Here is a 9,582-nt window from a genome sequence, read left to right on the forward strand (position 1 = left end):
TTTCATGCAAATAACTTGAAAAATGACCGACTTTCATACAAACTTCCATCCCCCATTTAGCCCACTTAGGGGTGGAAATTCGAAAAATCCTTTCTTAGTGGATACCTACTCTTTACAAAGAATATACCCTTCAAATTTCATGTCTTTAGGACCAGCGGCAGCGGTTTAGGCTGTGCGTTGATATATATGTCAGTCAGTCAGTCAGGACTTTGAATTTTATATATATAGATTCTTCGAAATAGTATTAGAAAACACTTCATGCATTGCCAGACACTTAGTATCATGGCAACCCCCAATTTCAAGGGCGATTACACTCTTTTTTTTTGGGTAGTCGTGTAGAAAAGGGATCTTACATAATATAGTCACACAGTAAACAAGTAAATTTTATTTTATTTTTTTATTTTATTCAGATACAAGTTAGCCCTTGACTGCAATCTCACCTGATGGTAAGTGATGATGCAGTCTAAGATGATAGCGGGCTAACCTGGAAGGGGTATGGCAGTTTTTATTAAACCCATACCCCTTTGGTTTCTACATGGCATCGTACCGGAACGCTAAATCGCTGGGCGGCACGGCTTTGCCGGTAGGGTGGTAACTAGCCACGGCCGAAGCCTCCCACCAGACCAGACCAGAAATTTAGAAATTATAAAATTCCAAACCCCTGCCAGGAATCGAACCCGGGACCTCCCACTAATAAGACCACAGCGCTCACCACTGCGCCAGGGAGGTCGTCAAAATTAAATTAATTTAGTTCCTGTTAAAGGGATGACCCTTTTAACAGGAATTAAAGGACCTCATGCAAAGGAAAGAGGTCAAACAGAGGTCGTGACATCTATTAAATTAGTAATCAGATCGTATAAGGTCAAAAACAAATAGAATTTTAATGTCGCATCCCACAGTCTGCGGTGAGATAGCTTTGCGAGTGAAAATTAAGTTTTGTACCATTGATATACTTACCATAACCAAAGATATGCACAACGAGCTGACCAGGCGAACTTCGTACCGCCTAACACGTCACTCAATTGTTTTGCCTTCCCGGAACCCCTCCACTAACACTTAAACTTTATGGTATGGTATAAAAGTTCAAGTTGACTTTTAAGTATTATCACGAATCTTTTGTATGGGAATATAGAAAAGTATTGTTTAGACTTTTTCAGGCAATTTTTTAAATTTTTCTCTCCGTAAGAACCGTCCTCCTACTTTAAGGAATATTATGAAAAAAAAATTAGCGAACTCGGTTCAGCTGTTCTCGAGTTTTGCGCTAAGCAACACATTCAGCGATTCATTTTTATATATAGAGAGACAAGACTTTTGTCTGGTGGGAGGCTGTGGCCCTGGCTAGTTACCACCCTACCGGTAAAACCATTTGAAACCGATAACGGGTATGTATGGGTTTAATTAAAAAACTGCCCTACCCCTTCCAAGTTAGCCCGTTTCCATCTTAGGCAGCATCATCACTTACCACCAGGTGAGATCGCAGAATAGGGCTTACTTGTAATGGGATAAAAATAATACATTCTTGGAGATGTGAATCTAAAAGTGTACCTACACTCTACAGCTACATATTTTTGCTTGAATGATATTAAATAAATCAATGAATAAAATTAATATATGCTTTATAAGATGATGGCCGCGACTTCATCTTCGCGGATTTTTTTTTAAATCCCGTGGAAAGTTTTTGATTTTCCGGGAAAAATTAGCCTATTGTACATCTTCAGGATGGAAGCTATCTTTGTATAAGTAGTCAGTTACTTCGTCCATGTGGATATAGTTTCTTACAAAAATCCCATGGGAACTCTTTAATTTTCGGGGACAAAAAGTATGTACCATCTTTGTATTTTGTATATCAATATTTTGAATCAAAAATTTTACCAATCTAAATTCGTAAACCTTGAATTTATTAGTTCGGGAACGAGTGTGTTTACAAAGTTTTATTTAAACGGGAATGTCCAATTCTAATATTTGCCCAAGTTTAGTTTTGTGTTCTGGATTGGAGACCGCGTATCAGCAAGCGCAATGTGGGACGACCTCCAACCCGCTGGACTAACGACCTTAAGAAGATAGCGGGAAGTGGGAGGATGAGGAAGCCGGAGGATCGTGTGTGGTGGCGTGCTCTTGGGAAGGCCTATGTCCAGCAGTGGACGCAAACAGGCTGATTGATTGATTGATTGATTGATTGATTGATTGATTAGTTTTGTGGTTTAACAAAGTTTTAAATGCTTTAGTTGAACGCTTTTATTTGTAAAAAACGTTAATAATCATCATAATTAACTCATCGCCGACCCACTACTAAGTACGGTCTCTTTTTGCCATACCTACGCGCTATTTAGCTCGAGTCGATTACTTTGCGTGCGCCATTATTTGAATAGTTTTGAAAATAAAAACGGGCCGAGTTGAGAATCACCTTCTCTTTGAAAATCAATTAAATTTATGTAGTAACGAACTTACGAACGAACTTACGAACTTACGAACTTCGAACTTCTATAAGATTTTTCTTTGTTATTTTTCACAGCACTGCTACTTTAAGTAAAATAGTAAGTTAGAATATAAGTTTATATACATAAGTACAATTTAATACGTAGATTCTAGTTATTTTTAAGGAGCGCCAGCTCGCCAACAAACTGGCTTACCAGTTTGGCGAGAGAAAAATAATGTAAATATTTGGTGTACTACGCTTGTTATAAAAATTAAAAAAAAAAAAAAGTATGACATTATCATCATGAACCCATAGTCTACACTCCTCCTCCTCGGGTCTCCTCTCAATATGAGAAGGGTTTGGCCATAGTCCACCACGCTGTGCACGCAAGTGCGGATTGGCAGACTTCACACACCTTTGAGAACAGTATGGAGAACTCTCAGTTATGCAGATTTCCTCAGGATGTTTTCCTTCACCGTTAAATCGAGTGATATTTAATTTCTTAAAACGCACATAACTCCGAAAAGTTAGAGGTGCATGCCCGGGATCGAACCTCCGACCTCCCGAAAAGGAGCTGAGCGTCTGAACTGCTAGGCTGTCACGGGGCAGTGTGACATGTGAAAAGGCATTTCACGTTATTTTTCACAAGCTATGTGTGAAATGTTCCATCTCTATACGTAGCAAGTAGATGTGACACCTGACCACACGGGTAGATTTTATACATGTAATCTAGCATAATAAGCTGTAGTAGCCTAGTGGTTAGGACGTCCGCCTTCCAATCGGAGGTAGGGGGTTCGATCCCGGGCACGCACCTCTAACTTTTCGGAGTTATGTGCGTTTTTAAGAAATTAAAATATCACTTGCTTTAACGGTGAAGGAAAACATCTTGAGAGTTCTCCATAATGTTCTCAAAGGTATGTGAAGTCTGCCAATCCGCACTAGACCAGCGTGGTAGGCTATGGCCAAAACCCATCTCACTCTGAGAGGAGACCCGTACTCTGTAGTGAGCCGGTGATGGGTTGATCATGATGATGAATCTAGCATTGCAGATTATATTATCATACATATAGAAAAACAGCTTTTGGATTAGCTTAAATTATTTTCTATAAAAGGCCAGGAACAGCAAAAGACACTTGTTTTTAAGTGGTTGTATGACTTTGGAAGAAGGGCATTGTTTTATGGGAAAATGGCGGAGTTTCGTTCAGGACTTCGCCATCGTTGTGCTATAAATAAAATATAATGGTTAACCGAGGCGAAAAGGGTCACAAGTTCATAACAAAAGTGTAAGGAAAACCTTATACTTTTTCACCGACGACGTCCAAAAAGAAGGAGTCTTTTTGTAAGTAAAATTTTGTATATAATGGGGAGCCTTTTGTCCAATGCAAATTGCCTAAATCAATGTTGTATTGAAGCAGGCGTTATTTTGCGGAGATCCTAAGCTTAATTTGCTATAATCCGCTGAAACAGATCAAATCTGTAAGTGTGGTGCAAGGACAATTTTATAGAATAAATTGTCTATGTACTTATTTTCTATAAGTTTATTTTAAACTATACGGCAGACTTGAGTCAGCCGGGTTTATTATACAAATTCCAAACCGAAAGTAGGTACAGGTAAAGCCTATAGAAATATAGTCTGCGACAGGTTGAGATGGCAATCAGGGTATGAGGCGGCGGGACGGGTTAGTGCGGGGGCTGTGCGGGCGTACGGGGTGTTCCCTCCCTGATTGCTACCTCGACTCGAAATTTGGTCGGGAGTCGAATCTACGACTCTTTAGTTAAGATCTTCGAGTCGTAGCTACCAGGCGATCATGAACTAGGGCAGATTTATGTCCTCGTGTAAATACTACAAGAGACATATCAAAGAGAACATGCTTATAAAAGGTTGTGTTACCCAGAACCTTTTTGTGATCGATAGACTTGACTAAGTACCATAAGTGATGAAGACGCGCTTATCTAGAACTAGCTGATGCCCGCGACTTCGTACGCGTGGATTTAGGTTTTAAAAATCCTGTGGGAACTTTTTTATTTTCCGGTATAAAAAGTACCCTATGTCACTCTCCAGGTTTTAAACTATATCCATGCAAAAAATCACGTTGCTCCGTTGCGACTTGATTGAAGGAAAAACTAACAAACAAACACACTTTTGCATTTATAATAGGGGAGGACAATTTTAAACTATACGGCAGACTTGAGTCAGCCTGAAAGTATACCTACCTACGCTTAAGCCTATAGAAGTATAGTCCGCGACAGGTCGAGATGGCAATGGCTGTGCAGGTGTGCGAGACGTTCCCTCCCCGATTGTCCCCTCTGTTAGAAATCTGGTCGGGAGTCGAATCTACGACTCTTTAGTTAAGATCTTCGAGTCGTAGCTACCAGGCGATCATGAACTAGGGCAGATTTGTGTCCTCGTGTAAATACTACAAGAGACATATCAAAGGGAAAACATGCCTAAAGGGTCGTCTTACCCGGAACCTTTTTGTGATCGATAGGATATGGGGACAGGAAAACTCGAGTAAAAGCCACTTACTCGAATAAATGCTGGGCGAGTCATATTTCTAAACCTTTTGGGCATATTTCTGTTATTTGTTTTTCACTAGCAACCGCCTACGGCTTCGTTCATGTGGCATTCAGAAATTCTTATTCCTTGTCAAAATAATAAAAAAATAACAAAATAATAATAAAAGAAATCTTTGTGCAAAATTTCAGCTTTCCAAAGGGTTGGCTTTGATGAGTCAGCCCGTGAATGAGTCTTCTTTTGTTAAATACGTAAAAGGGAAAATTGACTGACTGACTGACTGACTGATCTATCAACGCACAGCTCAAACTTCTAGACGGATCGGGCTGAAATTTGGCATGCAGATAGCTATTATGACGACGGCATCCACTAAAAAAGGATTTTTGAAAATTCAACCCCTAAGGGGGTGAAATAGGGGTTCGAAATTTGTGTAGTCCACGCGAACGAAGTAGCCAGCATAAGCTAGTGTTACATAAAACATATAAAATCTGTCCAATGCGAGTCGGACTTCCACACAACGTAAGGTTCCGTACCATCGAACAAAAAATAACAATTTTTTTTTTAAATTTTATGGCGGTCATTTTGAAATTCTTATTATTTGGTGTTATAGCGGCAACAGAAATACACACTCTGTGAACATTTCAACTCTCTACCTATTACTGCTCACGAGATACAGTGGATCTCAGCTGCGCTAGTGACGTCTAGCCCCCAAGGGGGGAGAGTGAGCATAAGTGATTCAGACTATCGATTTTTTTTTACTAATCTGATCGTCTATCCTAGGCGCGCGTCACTACATATAGAGCTAAATACTTTACAAGGTTGTTCTATTAGGTCTAAGGTATCTCTCATATCTTAAACTGCCACGCTCGAGTATTACCGAAAATTCCCCTATTCGCCTCCCTAACTATAAGTAACTTAATTATTAATTGTTTAGTTAAGTAGTTAGTTAAGTTCTTTTTATTTGTCTAGATATTTTGCAAATGCTGTGTACACATTTTATAGATACATTTATCAGCCTGTGTTTGTTTATAAGTGTCGTAGTTTGTGTTAAATTAATGTATTGTGTGTGTTCCTAATAAATAAATAAATAAAAAAAAAAATAAGGGACAAGGTAGAGACAAAATAATTTGTAGGGAGTCAAGAAGGCGCCCCGGGAAAATGGCAAGAGCAAGTACCGAACGGGCGCCCTCCCGCGATTCGGTCCATATAATCGAGAGGTTGGTGGGGCCATGAGAGGTGTTCACGAGATACAGCTCACTGACAGACAGACGGATGGACGGGCAGCGAAGTCTTAGTAATAGGGTCCCGTTGGCACCCTTCACGTACGAAACCCTAAAAAGGGTTCATTAATTGAATTCTTTATTTTATAGAAATCTTGTTAAGTGTTAACATAAAAGAGGAAAAAGGTTAAATAATGAAATCAAACTTTTAATAACTTCGACCTTTCCTGGTTGACTGTCTATCGATTTATGCTAGCCACTCTGAGCGTATAGTCCGTACAAAATGAGTCCTCACGCGCCATTGTATTTCTATGGGTCAACTGTCATGTCAACGCCTTTAAAACAAGGACTAAAATCGTGCTTTTGACATGAAATTTGACACTGTTCCCTACTTCTAGTACTTTAATAATTCTAGCACAAAACAGTTATAAAACGTTATCCATACTCTATACTTATATTATATATCTTCTATACTATTATATAAAGAGGTAATGTCGTTAAGTTTGTTTGTAGGGGGTAATCTTTGGAACTACTGAACCGATTTTAAAAATTCTTTCACCAGTAGAAAGCTACATTATTCCTGAGTGACATAGGCTATACGGGCTCTTTAAAAACCTAAATCTACACGGGCGAAGCCGCGGGGATCAGCTAGTAATAATATTTTAAAGAGGTAATGTCGTTAAGTTTGTATGTAGGGGGTAATCTCTGGAACTACTGAACCGATTTTGAAAATTCTTTCACCAATAGAAAGCTACATTCCTGAGTGACATAGACTATATTATATACACGCGGGCGAAGCCGCTGGTATCAGCTAGTAGACTATAAACTAAGTAAATAGCAAGAAAAGCATTTTATCGGAATCCCGTCGTCAAATAGATAGAAAAATAGCCCGTTCAGTAAACCGACTAAGCCGCAATACATCTAGCTGTGACGGATCGACACTTGTTTACTAGTCATACATCTCGTCGCGTCTGTGTATCTTTTCATTAATCTAGATCGCTGGATATAATTTTTTTTATCTATGGATTATGCATAGAAAAACCGGTCAAGTGCGAGTCAGGCTCGCGCACCAAGAGTTCCGTAGTAGTCGTTTTTTTTTCGATATTTTTGGACGATAAATCATAAACTATTATGCATAAAAATAAATATAAAAATATGTTTTACAATCAACAGGTACCCTTTCATATGATACCCCATTAAGTATAGTAATCTGACATTGAAAGTTGAAAATACTAATTATTTGTTCCTGAACACATTTTAATTTTTTTGTGATGTAACCACAAATTCACGGTTTTCGGATTTATTCCTTTACACGTGCTAAAAGACCTACCTACCTGCCAAATTTCATTAATTTATTCTAGGTCAACGGGAAGTACTCTATAGGTTTTCTTGACAGACACGACGGACAGACAGACAACAAGAAAAAAAGAGTGATCCTATAAGGGTTCCTTTTTTCCTTTCGAGGTACGGAACCCTGAAAATAATATATTCCCGCTTTAATCCTGGGCCACGACTCTTGGCGATGTGCCAAGCGACGCGGGAAGCGGGAAGCGATAATGGGGTTAATTCTGTTGGACATGATCTCTAAACTTAATTGATAGATCGAACACTATCCGTGGAAAGAAGTTAAGTAGCATATCGTTGTCTCTCTCTGTTAAGTGATCGGGTACGGAATACGGAACCCTAGAAAAGAACATCAGATACCATTATTTTTTTAGCATTCCTCAAAAGGCAAAACGGAACCCTTATAGGATCACTTTGTGGTCTGTCTGTCGGTCTGTCTAGAAACCTACAGGGTACTTCCCGTTGACTTAGAATCATGAAATTTGGCACTTGGCAGGTAGCAGTCTTATAGCAGACATAAGGGGAAAAATCTGAAAACCGTGAATTTAGGGTTAAATCACACAAAAAATTAAATTGTGGTCATGAACTAATAACCGTATAGTACCTATACTTCTTATTTTGCTTTATGGCTTTCAGTAGTGCCAAGTAGTAGTTTCAGTAGTATTTTAGTATAACTTAGTATTTTCAATTTTCGAAGTAAGATAACTATATCAAGTGGGGTATCATATGAAAGGGCTTCACTTGTGCATTCTAAAACAGACTTTTATTTATTTTTATGCATCATAGTTTTTGAATTATCGTGCAAAATGTTAAAAAAATACGACTGTAGTACGGAACCGTCCGTCGGTGCGCGAGCCTGACTCGCACTTGGCCGGTTTTTTTTCTTGAGTTCTGTGCAACGCACTGATTGCAATCGATTTAGCCTTTAGCTAAAATGTAAGATAATCGACCGCTATCATCATATTTTCTGCGTCCAATTTAGGAATAAATATAACCCTCGAGCGATATGAAATAAAGCAATAAATTTTTCATAAAAGATTCGGCAGAAAAGAGTAGATATTTTTTATACTTATTGTTAATATATTTTTTATGAAGCGAAGTAAAATACTTTATCGTAAATATCTGATGTTTTTTCGTCATGGGGCTCTAACCCTATTGTAGGTAGGTATTATGGGATTTACATTTTTAATGTTCTTCCTAAAAATGCTGCGTTTCGTAAACAAAAGATTTCCTTTGGCATCCTTCGGACCACTGACCTCTATCAACTGACTAATATAAGTACGCTGGACCTGCGATTGCCGATTTGTTTGATTTCCGCCATCTTGGCGCTGATAGCAGCAGTGAGTGTCGTCTGAGCGTAACTACTCGGAACTAAATATTAGTAATGAGACATCTGTCAACAAAATATTATTGTCAACACCATTTGACACTGTTTCAATTTTTATTGTCGATACGCTCGATGGGGTGCTTCAAATTGGCACAAAAATAACTGTCAGGGGGTATCATGTGTAAGGGCTTTACCTGTACATTCTAAAACTGATTTTTATTTATTTTTATGCATTTTTTTATAATTTATCGTGCAAAATGTCAAAAAAATGCGACTGTAATACGGAACCCCTCGGCACACGAGTAGATAGTGCCCTCGGTGCGCGAGTCTAAGTCGCATTTGTCCGGTTTTATTTTATTTTATCCCACAATTCTTTCAGAATAAATACACCAGAACATAATATTATATAAGGTAGGTAAGTGAGTGCACAAAACTGCATCAATGCACTACTCCTGCGTGCAGCGGACTTGAAGTCTAGACGACAACTCTCCTTTTTGTTTCCTGACAGCGAGTCTAGTGGAAAACGTGACGTGCACGTTACGTGTGGTGTAATTCATAGGCTACAGCGATTCAGTTCCGTACGATTACGATACCGCGAAGACGCCGATTCTTTTTCTCTTTCTCAAGGAGGAATAGGAATTTCTCCTCGCTGAGGGTCTTGACCAAGTTTCATTAATAACATGATGGTAACTACAAGTTTCCCAAGGACAATAGTGCTTTTTCAACTAAGGTTTATCAATTACTAGATAATGCCCGCGAC

The sequence above is a fragment of the Maniola hyperantus genome, chromosome 25 (assembly GCF_902806685.2).
Source record: "Maniola hyperantus chromosome 25, iAphHyp1.2, whole genome shotgun sequence".
In the NCBI taxonomy this organism is placed as follows: domain Eukaryota; kingdom Metazoa; phylum Arthropoda; class Insecta; order Lepidoptera; family Nymphalidae; genus Maniola; species Maniola hyperantus.